At 39.5% G+C, this 11,877-nt stretch overlaps 1 pseudogene across 1 annotated transcript in view; it reads left to right on the forward strand.

Moving 5' to 3' along the window:
* The window catches only part of LOC113430125 (vomeronasal type-2 receptor 26-like), a 29,696-nt pseudogene extending 18,707 nt beyond the window's left edge, over positions 1-10,989 (forward strand). The window contains exons 4-6 of the transcript XR_015745975.1: positions 1,387-1,513; positions 1,926-2,821; positions 10,839-10,989. The product of XR_015745975.1 is annotated as a vomeronasal type-2 receptor 26-like (transcript). The remainder of the gene's footprint in view (positions 1-1,386; positions 1,514-1,925; positions 2,822-10,838) is intronic.
* The last annotated feature ends 888 nt before the right edge of the window (positions 10,990-11,877 follow it).

Here is an 11,877-nt window from a genome sequence, read left to right on the forward strand (position 1 = left end):
TGGCATAGATTTTTGTATCGGTTTTTGAAATTGGCAACGTGACCAGATTTGTTTTTCCGCCAGAGTGATCTCTTTTTGGATTGAAGTTTCCTTATTGATATGGGTAATCTGCTTTTTGTTTTGTTTTGGGAGTTGTTGTTGGTACATATAGTTTGATGACTCTTTTGACTTCAAGTAAAAATATGTTATAATGTTCTTCAACGGTATTGCATCCAGTGAATAGAGATTGCCAATCAAGGGATGAGAGATCGTTGTCTATAAGATCATAGTTGCCTTTTTTGAAGTTACAATAGGGGATTACATCATTGTGGTGATTTTTGTGTGGATGTATGTTGAGACAAAAGTCGATCATATTGTGGTCACTACTGGAAAAGGGTTCTTTAGATTGTATTCCGTAGATTAGGTTCAAACTGTTGCAGAAGATGAGATCGAGGCAGTTGTTTAGTCTAGTGTTGTTGGTTACTAGTTGTTCCAGTCCCAGATTTGTAATAGCATTGTAGAAGGTTGTGTGTATCATTTCAGTTTTACAATCATTTAGGGTCCAGTTAATATGAGGTAGATTGAAATCACCAAGAAGGATAAAAGGGTATGGGCAGGATGCAGCCCATGTTAGTAATGTATTTAGCTTGTTTACATGTTCGATGTCATAATCAGGTGCTCTGTAACATAGTAAGAATCGAATTGTGATATTTGAGGATAGTTCACAGATGATGGTTTCAGGAAGGGCAAACTCCTGTTGCCTGAGTTTGTAACATAAAATTTGCTTGCAAGCAAAGTCATAAAATTTGGAAGCAAGCAAACTCACAAAATTAAGTCACAACACACCATGCAAGTAAATATTGATTTTTTTTTATAAAAAGAGCAACTTTTAAACAAAATCAGGCAAAGCAGGCAGGCAGATTGAGTTGCTCACAGAATCACAGATTTACTTAGAGATCTATGATTCTGCAATCTACTACATGAGTCTTCACTGAAATGTAGTGAACAGCTGATGGTTGGGAAGGAAAACAAAGAGAAAATAGCAATTTAGCAGGCAAGTTTGCCAGGTAAGGAGTAAGTGGGCGGGGTGGGGAGGGTGCGCAGCATTTCAAACTCCTCTTCTTTCCTGCTTTTTCAGCCTCAGCTGTGTCATGCAAAGCAGCTGAGGTTGAAAAAGCAGGAAATAAAGGATAGCCAAGCGCTCGGGCAGGTGGGCAAACCAGTTCAGTGTCAGCTTCTCTTCGGAACTACCGGTTCTATAGAACCGGGCCAAAGTGCTAGCATCCCACCCCTGGAACTAATGAATATTTCTCAGAAGTTTATGATGCATGTACTGATTTCTGAAAATGGTTGGATTCAATGGAATAAAATATATTTCTCTCCTTCCCTCCCCCCTCTCTCTCATAGACTCTACCTCTTGCTCTGTGCAATGATCATTGCCAACCAGGTTTCAGAAAGAAAAAGAAGGAAGGGAAGCCATTTTGTTGTTATGATTGTAATACTTGTCCATCAAGAAAGTTTTCAAATGAAAGAGGTAGGAAATATTGTACTGTAATATTTGTATATGTGCAAATGAAAGTATCCACAAAGACACCAACAGAAAAGTCAGATTGAGACAGCTATCACACACATACAGGTCATTCTCATTATTTATGAGAGTTCCATTCCAGTTGAACTCTCAAATAGCAAGATTTAAAAGAGGTCTCTTTAACAAAGGTGTGAATCTGTGTTAATGGTGCTGGACTATATTTTTGTATGCTTTTGCTAAGAGAACAAAGGCAATAAATGGTGAAAATTGTTGCACATTCAGTCCCAAGAACCATAGCTGTCCACTGATGTTTGATGACATAGGATGTTTTTATTTAGTAAATATTTCTCAATAAGCAAAAGTATGCAAAATTTGAAATACTGCTATGAATTCTGAAATACTGTACATATTTTCACAGATATGGATGACTGCTTAGACTGTCCAGAAGAACAGTATCCAAATAAGGAAAAAAACTTGTGCATTCCAAAGGATCTAAATTTCTTGTCTTACAATGAAACTTTGGGCATCACTTTGGTTGTTCTGGCTCTATCATTTTCTGTGACCACAGCTGTGGTACTTGGAATTTTCATAAAACATCGGAAGACTCCCATTGTCAAAGCTAACAACCAGAATCTCACTTATCTTCTCCTTGTCTCCCTCTTCCTCTGCTTCCTCTGTTCCTTGCTATTCATTGGTCAGCCCCAATTGCTGACCTGTCTTCTTCGTCAAATTGCTTTTGGGATCATCTTCTCAGCTGCTGTCTCTTCAGTTTTGGCCAAAACCCTCACAGTGGTTCTAGCTTTTATGGCTACTAAGCCAGGATCAAAAATGAGAAAATGGGTGGGGAAAAGATTTTCAAATTCTCTGATTCTCCATTGTTCTTGCATTCAAGCAAGTATTTGCATATTGTGGCTGTGCATTGGCCCTCCATTCCCAATTTTAGACATGCATTCTCTTCCAGAAGAGATTGTAGTTGAATGCAATGAAGGATCAGGCAACATGTTCTATTATATTTTAGGCTATATGGGATTTTTGGCTCTCATCAGCTACATTGTGGCTTTCTTTGCTCGAAAACTGCCAGACTCTTTTAATGAAGCCAAATTTATTGCTTTCAGCATGCTGGTATTTTCTAGTGTCTTTTGTCCCAACTTATCTGAGCACGAAAGGAAAGTACATGGTAGCTGTGGCGATCTTCTCCATCTTGGCTTCCAGTATAGGAATATTGGGATCTATCTTTTCCCCTAAATGCTACATAATTTTACTGAGACCAGAACTCAACACAAAGGACCAGCTAAAAACAAAAAAATAACAATTATAGATTGTCGCGTTGAGCGACTGGTCTGTTGTTTAGATCTTCAGGTTGATAGCTGAATTCCTCTCAGAACGGGACCCTCGCAAGGGTGAGATACAGAGAAGCCCTCACAAGGGCGAAGTTTGGCAAAAGCAGGACCCTATCCAGGGTGAGTTTAAGCAGCGTAACCCTAGCCAGGGTGATTGAGGAACTCTCGCAAGAGTGATTGCAAAGCTAAAAAAAAAAAGGAACACAAGACGAAGATTTCTTTAGGTGAGACAGCGCATTGCTTGAGGCAGATGGAATTGCCTCATTTGAGCCTGAGACAGATGGAATGTTCAGGCTCCTGCTTGCTCTACGCTGTCCTCTTTTATTATGCTGAAAAGAGGGGGGTGAGGGATTACAGAAAGACAAAGAAGTTACAAACTTTATCTTTTAGACCAGGCTACAAGTGATACAAATAACAAACTTTCTGACTGTTATTGATAAGCATGTTTTTTCCTGTATTTTTATCTGACACAAGCTTCTGTGATGATACATCGTGACTGCTATCGAATACACATCCTTTCACAGGCTTTTGTGAAGTTCTTATCAACTTAGCTTCTTCCTGTCAGTTATTTTCCTGTCAGTTTAGTGAACTTTGCTCTGAGAGGTATACGTGCTGAGCAGGATTTCTCTTATGGAAAAATACTGAGACAGAATAGCCACAATTCCTCCTTTTCTTTATTTTTTTGTGCTCATGATTCTAGGTAGAGTCCTTTCTCCTCCCGAGTAGTCCCATAAGGTGGCAACAAACCCTTCAGTTTGTTGGTGCCTTGCAGAACCAACTCATACGAGGAAAAGTCCTCATCCCCCAAATCATGACTTGGCAGAGTTAACAAAACTTCTTTTGGAGAAAAGGAGTTATTAGTGTCTATTTCTTCCTCTGACTCTTGGTCAGAGTACCATTCCAGCAAAGGTTTTTTGACAAGGTCTTTTGATTCAATTACAGATGTGAGAAAGCTAACTGTTTTTTGAGTATTGTTAACTTCATTGTCAAGTGTATTCAAACTATCAGTTTTAGATGAATCATTAAGTGTAGTTGCTAGCAATGTGTAAGAAGAATTGACCTGAATATTGTGTTTTTGTAGAAAGGTTGATTTCAAATTAGGATTGGGACCAACATCATAATGAGACATAGATAGAGAAAGACGAATTGTAAAAATATTCCCTTCATCTCCTTGACCATCCCACTGACGTCCTCCCCAAGTGAACCCAACCATCCATTGTTTTCTTGCAAGTGTCTTTCCTTGTGCAGTAAAAGTGATTCTGAGTGGATTTATTCTCTGTCCACAACAAGGCCATTGAGAGCAGGGAAGATGTGCTTGAGCACGGGTAATATGAATATAGTCATTTTTGGTAGGTGCTTCCCACCAGATATGACCTGTGGATACACAACTCCATTTTTTACAATATCTGTCAACTACCCCATCGCAGGCAGAACGAGAAGTACCAGTACTATGAGCAGGACAAAAATATAATCTAAAGTTGTCAGCAGGTGCTGGAGAACAGGAGCCTTGCTTGTCCCATGTATCAGCTTGTAGTTTTTTGTCTGCAAATTTTTCTACTCCTGTCCCCATTTCAGCAAAATCCATGAAAAGCTGAGGAAACCATGGCCATCTAGTATAATTAGTGGTGGTGTTTAAAATTTTTCCTTGAAAATCAAGGATAGTCCAGGTATAAGTTTGAGGTTGATGTTCATTTGTAGAAGATGATTGTATACTTCGAGGAATGCGATGATAGCCAAATCTTGGAACAGCATGAGATGCAGACTGCTTAGAGATGGAGTTGTCAGCGATGAAGGCAGGATACCCAAAATAGCGAGCTCGAATGGGAGCTGTAGTCTTGCGATGGATGTCATCAGGGATGAGGTAGCGTCTTCGCACGACAGGTGGTTTGTAGCGATCAGGAACCCAGGAAGATGAATGATGCCAAATGCATTTGGTGACATCACAGGGTGGAAAGCAGCAACGAAGATGCCAGCGTAGTTTATCTCCAGGAAAAGTTTTCTCAGAATTAGCTTGAGATGGCAATGTAAGTAAAACAGAAGATAGTGGAGTAGATGCCACTGAAGAAGTTGAAAGCAATAGAACAGTGTGATTGAAACAAGTGTGATTGTGAAAAAATCCTAAGCAAGAATATGAACCTATAGTAAGTTGAGTAACATGTATAGTTAAAAATATTAAACAAGGAGAATAGTAATAGTAAATAGTTATGTCAGAAGTAGGAGAAAGAAAACTACCATTGTGTTGAAAAACATAATTACATGCAGAAAGAAGATTATCTTTAAAAATAAAAGTAACAGTATCAGTAAGGAAAGCAAAAATAGCATCAGGAGATGCCCTAAATTGAGAAAAGACAGGAAGTATTGATATCAGAAGAAAGATTAGGGTTAGAGTCAGGTTTGCCATGGTAAGGTCTGACACAGCGAGCAGGAACCCAAAGCACTCGATCAGGAAGTTGGACAGCTGCGTAACCTTTTCCCCAGGTGATGAGCTGTGCAGGACCTTTCCACGCAGGATCTGGAAGCTGTCTGAAATAAACAAGAGGACGGGAAGAGGGAACTACTGGCTTGGTGAAGTGGCGAGAAGCCGCTGTGGAGGGAGGAGAGCCAGTAAGATTGAGAAAGTTAAGAGTGTACAGACAAACATTTAAGATATTTTGCAACGTTGGGAGGTTTGGGGGGCCTGAGCCTTTTTCCCAAGTGCCTATCAAGGGCTTGTTTCAAAGTTAAATGCGATCTCTCTACAATCGCTTGACCTTGGCTGTTGAAGGGTAAGCCAAACTTATGTGTGATGGCCCACTTATGACAAAACTCAGCAAAGGGAGAACTGACATAAGCAGGACCATTATCTGTTTTGAGAATTTTTGGACATCCCAATGTTACGAATGACCGAATACAGTGATTAATAACATTTTTGTAGCCTCTCCTCTTTGCAATGTTGCTATAATAAACCCTGAATAAGTATCTACTGATACATGAATGTATTTCCAGGGAGCAAAGGGAGGATAATGAGTTACATCCATTTGCCATGTATCACAGGCTTGAGTACCCCTAGGATTAACGCCTTCAGGGATACCTTTGGCTTGCAAGCTACATGTTGGACATTGTTGAATTATTGCTGTGGCTTCTTGATATGTAATTCCAAATTGTCTCACTAGGGCTTTCCTGTTTTGATGAAAATAATCATGACTCTCCCCAGGTGAAGGCTGTTGGAGAAGGGGAGAGGAGGCCATAATTTTACAAGCCTCATCTGCCATATGATTGCCTTCTGCTAGGAATCCAGGCAATTGCTGATGACTTCTGATATGAGCTACAAATAAAGGTTTCCCTCGCTTTTTCAGCAATGTCTGAAGCTGTAAAAAAAGTTTCATTAAACAGGGAGGAGTAACAGGAGAAATATATGCATCAAAAATATGAGCAACCATCTGAGTAACATACATACTATCAGATATTACATTTAAAGATTGTTGTGAAAAAAGAGACAACGCCAATAGAAAAGCAGCTAATTCAGTTTGTTGTGCTGATGATTGTGAAGTAGTTAAACGTTTATGCCATTGAGCATTTTCATACCATGTACATGCTCCAATATTTTTTGAACCATCAGTAAAGACAGTTAAGCCTTCCTTCAATGGCTGTTGGACAAAAGGTGATTGTAAAACAAAGGGAACTGTCCTCAACACCTGCAATCGTGAATCAGAGGGAAGGTGGCACGACACTTGGCCACACCAATCTTCCAACGCATCCTGCAGTGTTGTGGAAGTCTGAAAAAGAGGTTCCCATTGAGTGATCTTAAAAGGAATATACAATGTAAAAATATCCATTCCCATCAGAGCTTTGGTTCTCTTACGCCCTTTTTCTATAAGAGAAGCCATTTGTGCTGCTCTAGTAAAAATAGATGTTTTTGGAGTGTGTGGTAGGTGTAACCATTCCAAGATATGAAGATTTTTTGCATTTGATATTTGAACAATTATTGCAGTCAGTAGTTGATGAGTGGAAAGAATAGCAAGAGAAGGTGGTTTATCTGTGAGTGCACGATTTACCCATTGAGTTGCTAGGGTTGTGTTTACTTGTTTTAAAGCTTCTAGATGCTGATCTGAAAGATAGACCTTATCTGCAGGATTTTTCAATCCTACTAGTGCTTGAAAAAGTGGTGATAGCATCTGTGTGGTTAAAGCAAGATATGGTCTAGCCCAATTAATAACCCCCAAGCACTGCTGTAATTGAACCAGTGTTGTTGGCTGTGGAAGTGTAAGTGAAGGAATTTGTGGAGATGCTGTGGAAGCTAAAACCTTATGACCTAAATATTGCATTGGGTAGTGAGACTGGATTTTTTCAGGTGCTATATGTAACCCTGCTTTTGCTAATGTGGTCAAGAGGATTGGAAAAGTTTTTTGAACTGTCCCCTTTGGCCCATCAGCAGCAATTAAGATATCATCCATGTAATGATATACAAGAAAATTTGGGAATTGAGATCTATAAGGATGCAGAGCCTCATTGACAAAATATTGACACATAGTTGGTGAATTCAGCATACCTTGTGGAAGAACTTTCCATTGATACCTAGATGTGGGTTTAGAGTTGTTAAGCTCTGGCACTGTAAATGCAAAGATGATCCTATCCTTTTGTGCCAAAGGTATAGAAAAGAAACAGTCCTTTAAATCTATTATTATGAGATCAAATCCAGCTGGGATCAAATTAGGATTAGGCAGACCACACTGCAGTGATCCCATAGGTTGAATAATTAAATTTTTGCCTCTGAGATCATTAAGGAGACGCCATTTGCCAGATTTCTTTTTAATTACAAATACTGGGGTGTTATAAGGACTGGTGGAAGGTTCAATATGTCCTTCTATTAACTGTTGATGAACAAGAAGATGTAAAGCCTCCAATTTGTCTTTTGTGAGAGGCCATTGATCCACCCAAACAGGAATAGAGGTTTTAAGAGTAAGAGATAAAGGAGAAATAGACATTTTAATAGAAAAACTATGGTATCTGAATATAAGCCTGAAATTGAGAAAGTAAATCACGTCCCCATAGATTGCAATGTAGAGGAAGGATATAGGGTTTAAGATAAGCAGTTAAAGTAGAATGCTCAGTAGAAGCAGAGAGCCAATGAGAGCTGACCTTAGCAGTTTGAGCTCCACCTACACCCTGCACTGAAGAAGCTTCTGTGAGAGACCAAGAAGAGGGCCATTCAGAAGAACGAATAACAGAAACATCTGCACCGGTGTCAATCAGACCTTCAAAATTCGACCATTGAGTGTAACAGAAAGAGTTGGTTTTGAAGCTTGAACAGGCTGCTGTAATGCAAACAAAGAAAGTGGTTCAAAAAGAGGCAAAATTATAAGTGTTGCCACTACTGTCCCCTTTTTTAAAGTAAAGCAACGATCTCCTATTGCAGCCAATGCAAGATTATTAAGAGCAGAAGAATCATATAAGTAAGGAGCTGCAACCACACCCTCTATTGTAAGAGAAGAATTGGGAATAAGCAAGACAGGTGTGGAAGGAGGTAAAGGTTTGAGAAACGTTGTAGTTAAAGGAAGAGTAAAACTGCACCAGGATCATCATACACAAGATCCTCTAACAATACCACAGGAAATGTTGTGACAGGTAATTCAGCCTTTGTAGCGGGGCTAGCTGAAGACCCCTCAATTAGTTTCTCGAAGGCTGAGAAGGAGAAGGATTAGAATGACAATTTGAAGCCCAATGATAGCCTTTCCTGCAGCGAGGACAGATAGTTTTTGGCTTAGATGAGGAAGATGGACCTCTGGTTTGGCCACAAAGAGCAGCTCCACCCCCTGGCATACGACATTGATTTTTAAAATGTCCTGGCTTGCCACAGTTAAAACAATTGCCATTGCGTGTTACAGCAAAAGCATCAGGAGAAGAAGTGGAAACAGAATTAGGATTTGGTAATGAAGAAGTGATTGCAGTAGCAAGCATATCCATTTTATGAGTGGTTGTTCCTACAATTCTACAGAGTTGTAAAAACTCAGCCAAAGTCACTCCTGGCTTATTAGCAACTGGCTGTAGAATTTTTTGACAATCTTGATTTGCATTTGAAAAAGCCAATTTTATAAGTAATTCTTGTTTAGCAACAGAATTATCTATCTGTCTATCTAAGGCTGTTTGAAGCCGACTGATGAATGAAGCATAAGGCTCATCAGGACCTTGCATAATTTATAAAAATGCTTGAGTGGACTGTGAATCTGAATCATCCACATGCTTTAAAGCATTCATAGCACACATATGAATAATAGCAAAACAACGACGCGGAGAATTTTGTTGTTGTACTAAAGTGGAGAATTGACCTTTCCCCATTAAATGATCTTCAGTTACTCCAGCAGGCAAACCCCTACGAATTTCAGCCTCAATACCTTTTTCATATTCAGATTGCCACACAACATATTGCGCTGGAGTCATAAGCATAGAAAAAAGCATTTTCCAATCACACAATAACATAACTGTATTAGCTGTAACCAAAGAATCAAGTATTCCCATAGTAAAAGGAGAATGCAGTCCATAAGTTGTAACTGCATCTTTAATATTTTTCAAAACTTTAAATTCAATGTTAGTATGAACATTGCCTCCTGCTGCTCCAGGGATGATAGTCATAGGATAAGCAGAAGGATTTTCTGTTTCTAAAGATAGAGGTGATGACAGAAGATTAGTTATAATTCCTCCCACAGGTTTCATAGGAGAAAAATCAGGAAGAGAAGAAGGAGAGGAAGGAGGAGGGGAAGAAATGTCAGTATAAGGAGGTGATAAGGAAGAATTTGTATCAAAATGAGCTGCAAGAGGCTTGGAATTTTTTAAATTAGAAGAAGGGGAATCAGAGGAAACAAGAGAAAAAGATTTTTCAGGAAGACTAGAAGATGGATAAACAATTGTTATAGCAGCCATTATTGCTCTCCAAGAGATAAGTATATCCATGGGAGCTCTGGGAATTTCATGTAAATATTTTCCTAATTTTTCCCATTGAGAATGGCTAAGAGTTCCAGCAGATGGATAGGCTGGACAGTGCGCCTCAATATAAATTATAAATTTATTTAAAGATTTCTTCGAAATTGGGTACACAGTTGTACCATTAATTTTCTGAAAGGAATTAGCCTTCTTCACTAGACTATAAAGTTCGTCCCTGTGCCCTGACGAAACTTGAGAAAGTGAGGAGCCCATTACTTACGTTCGTACGAAACCTATGCCAGGTGCGTAGCAATGGGAGTGAAGGAGATGCACCTCTAGCCAGAAGTCACACCTTGGAACCTGAAGATCGAAGAGATCCCGGACAAATCAAGGAATCCCGGATGAGCCCCCAGCTGTCGCGTTGAGCGACCGGTCTGTTGTTTAGATCTTCAGGTTGATAGCTGAATTCCTCTCAGAACGGGACCCTCGCAAGGGTGAGATACAGAGAAGCCCTCACAAGGGTGAAGTTTGGCAAAAGCAGGACCCTATCCAGGGTGAGTTTAAGCAGCGTAACCCTAGCCAGGGTGATTGAGGAACTCTCGCAAGAGTGATTGCAAAGCTAAAAGAAAAAAGAACACAAGACGAAGATTTCTTTAGGTGAGACAGCGCATTGCTTGAGGCAGATGGAATTGCCTCATTTGAGCCTGAGACAGATGGAATGTTCAGGCTCCTGCTTGCTCTACGCTGTCCTCTTTTATTATGCTGAAAAGAGGGGGGTGAGGGATTACAGAATGACAAAGAAGTTACAAACTTTATCTTTTAGACCAGGCTACAAGTGATACAAATAACAAACTTTCTGACTGTTATTGATAAGCATGTTTTTTCCTGTATTTTTATCTGACACAAGCTTCTGTGATGATACATCGTGACTGCTATCGAATACACATCCTTTCACAGGCTTTTGTGAAGTTCTTATCAACTTAGCTTCTTCCTGTCAGTTATTTTCCTGTCAGTTTAGTGAACTTTGCTCTGAGAGGTATACGTGCTGAGCAGGATTTCTCTTATGGAAAAAATACTGAGACAGAATAGCCACAATAGATATTCATTTTATTTTGAAGAATTTACTACTGCCTTTGGGAAGAAAGTTGGAGAGGTAAAATGTTGATCAGTCAGGAGGAACTAGAATGTGTAAGAAAGAGACTCACAATACCCCCAACTTGACCTCACTGCTCTTCAAATGGGGAAAATGGATTTTTGCCTTAGGTTTCAACTGTCTGTTACTATTGTCTAAAACAATAAAGTAATATTCCTTGAATTCCTGCACCATCGGTTTCATGACCTGACGTACTTGAAAAAGTTGAACATTAAAAAGTAACATATTTGATTATAATATTTCTGGTTCAAATCTTAAACCAACTCATCTTTGCTGCTGATTGAAGACAAAATACTGTATTTATCTCCCCGTATAAATTGTATGTTTTATAAAAATAGCAATAACATTTAATCTTACATACCGCTCCTTAGTGCTTTACAGGATTCTGAGAACTTTATGAAATCAGAACATTTTCTCCATCAATCTGTTCCTCATTTTACTGACCTTGGAAGAATAGAAGTCTAAGTCAACCTCAAATAATCAGGATCAAGCCCTCTGTGAGCAGAGTTAGCCTGCAATACCGCATTCTAATCACTGTGCCACTAGGACTCATACCACCAATGACTGCCACCTTCTCTTCAACCAGGAGCCAAGAATCCAGGGGAAATCCCAAATTACATCTGGGATCCATTCTGGCAGTGCAACCTCATCCAGCATCATAGTCCTAGAACTGACAGGTTCCAAATTGTAAAGCCATTCAGAGTTGCCAGGGTTCAGTTGAACATTATCTTTCCCTATAGAGATGTTCACAGTGTCCAAGCATTAGGATAAGTCCTAGGATTTGCATTTCCTCTTTTGCCTATAGAGCCAGCTATGAATCCTACATAATAGCAATAGCACTTAGAGTTACATACTGCTTTACAGTGCTTTACAGCCCTCCCTAAACAGTTTATTGAGTAGCATATTGCCCCCAATATTTTGGGTTTTCATTTTATCGACCTTGGAAGGATGAAAGGCTGAGTCAACCTTGAGCCTGGTGA

This window comes from Notechis scutatus, chromosome Z (genome assembly GCF_049901735.1).
Source record: "Notechis scutatus isolate UNSWTSFEM ecotype Mainland chromosome Z, rNotScu1.2, whole genome shotgun sequence".
Lineage (NCBI taxonomy): Eukaryota > Metazoa > Chordata > Lepidosauria > Squamata > Elapidae > Notechis > Notechis scutatus.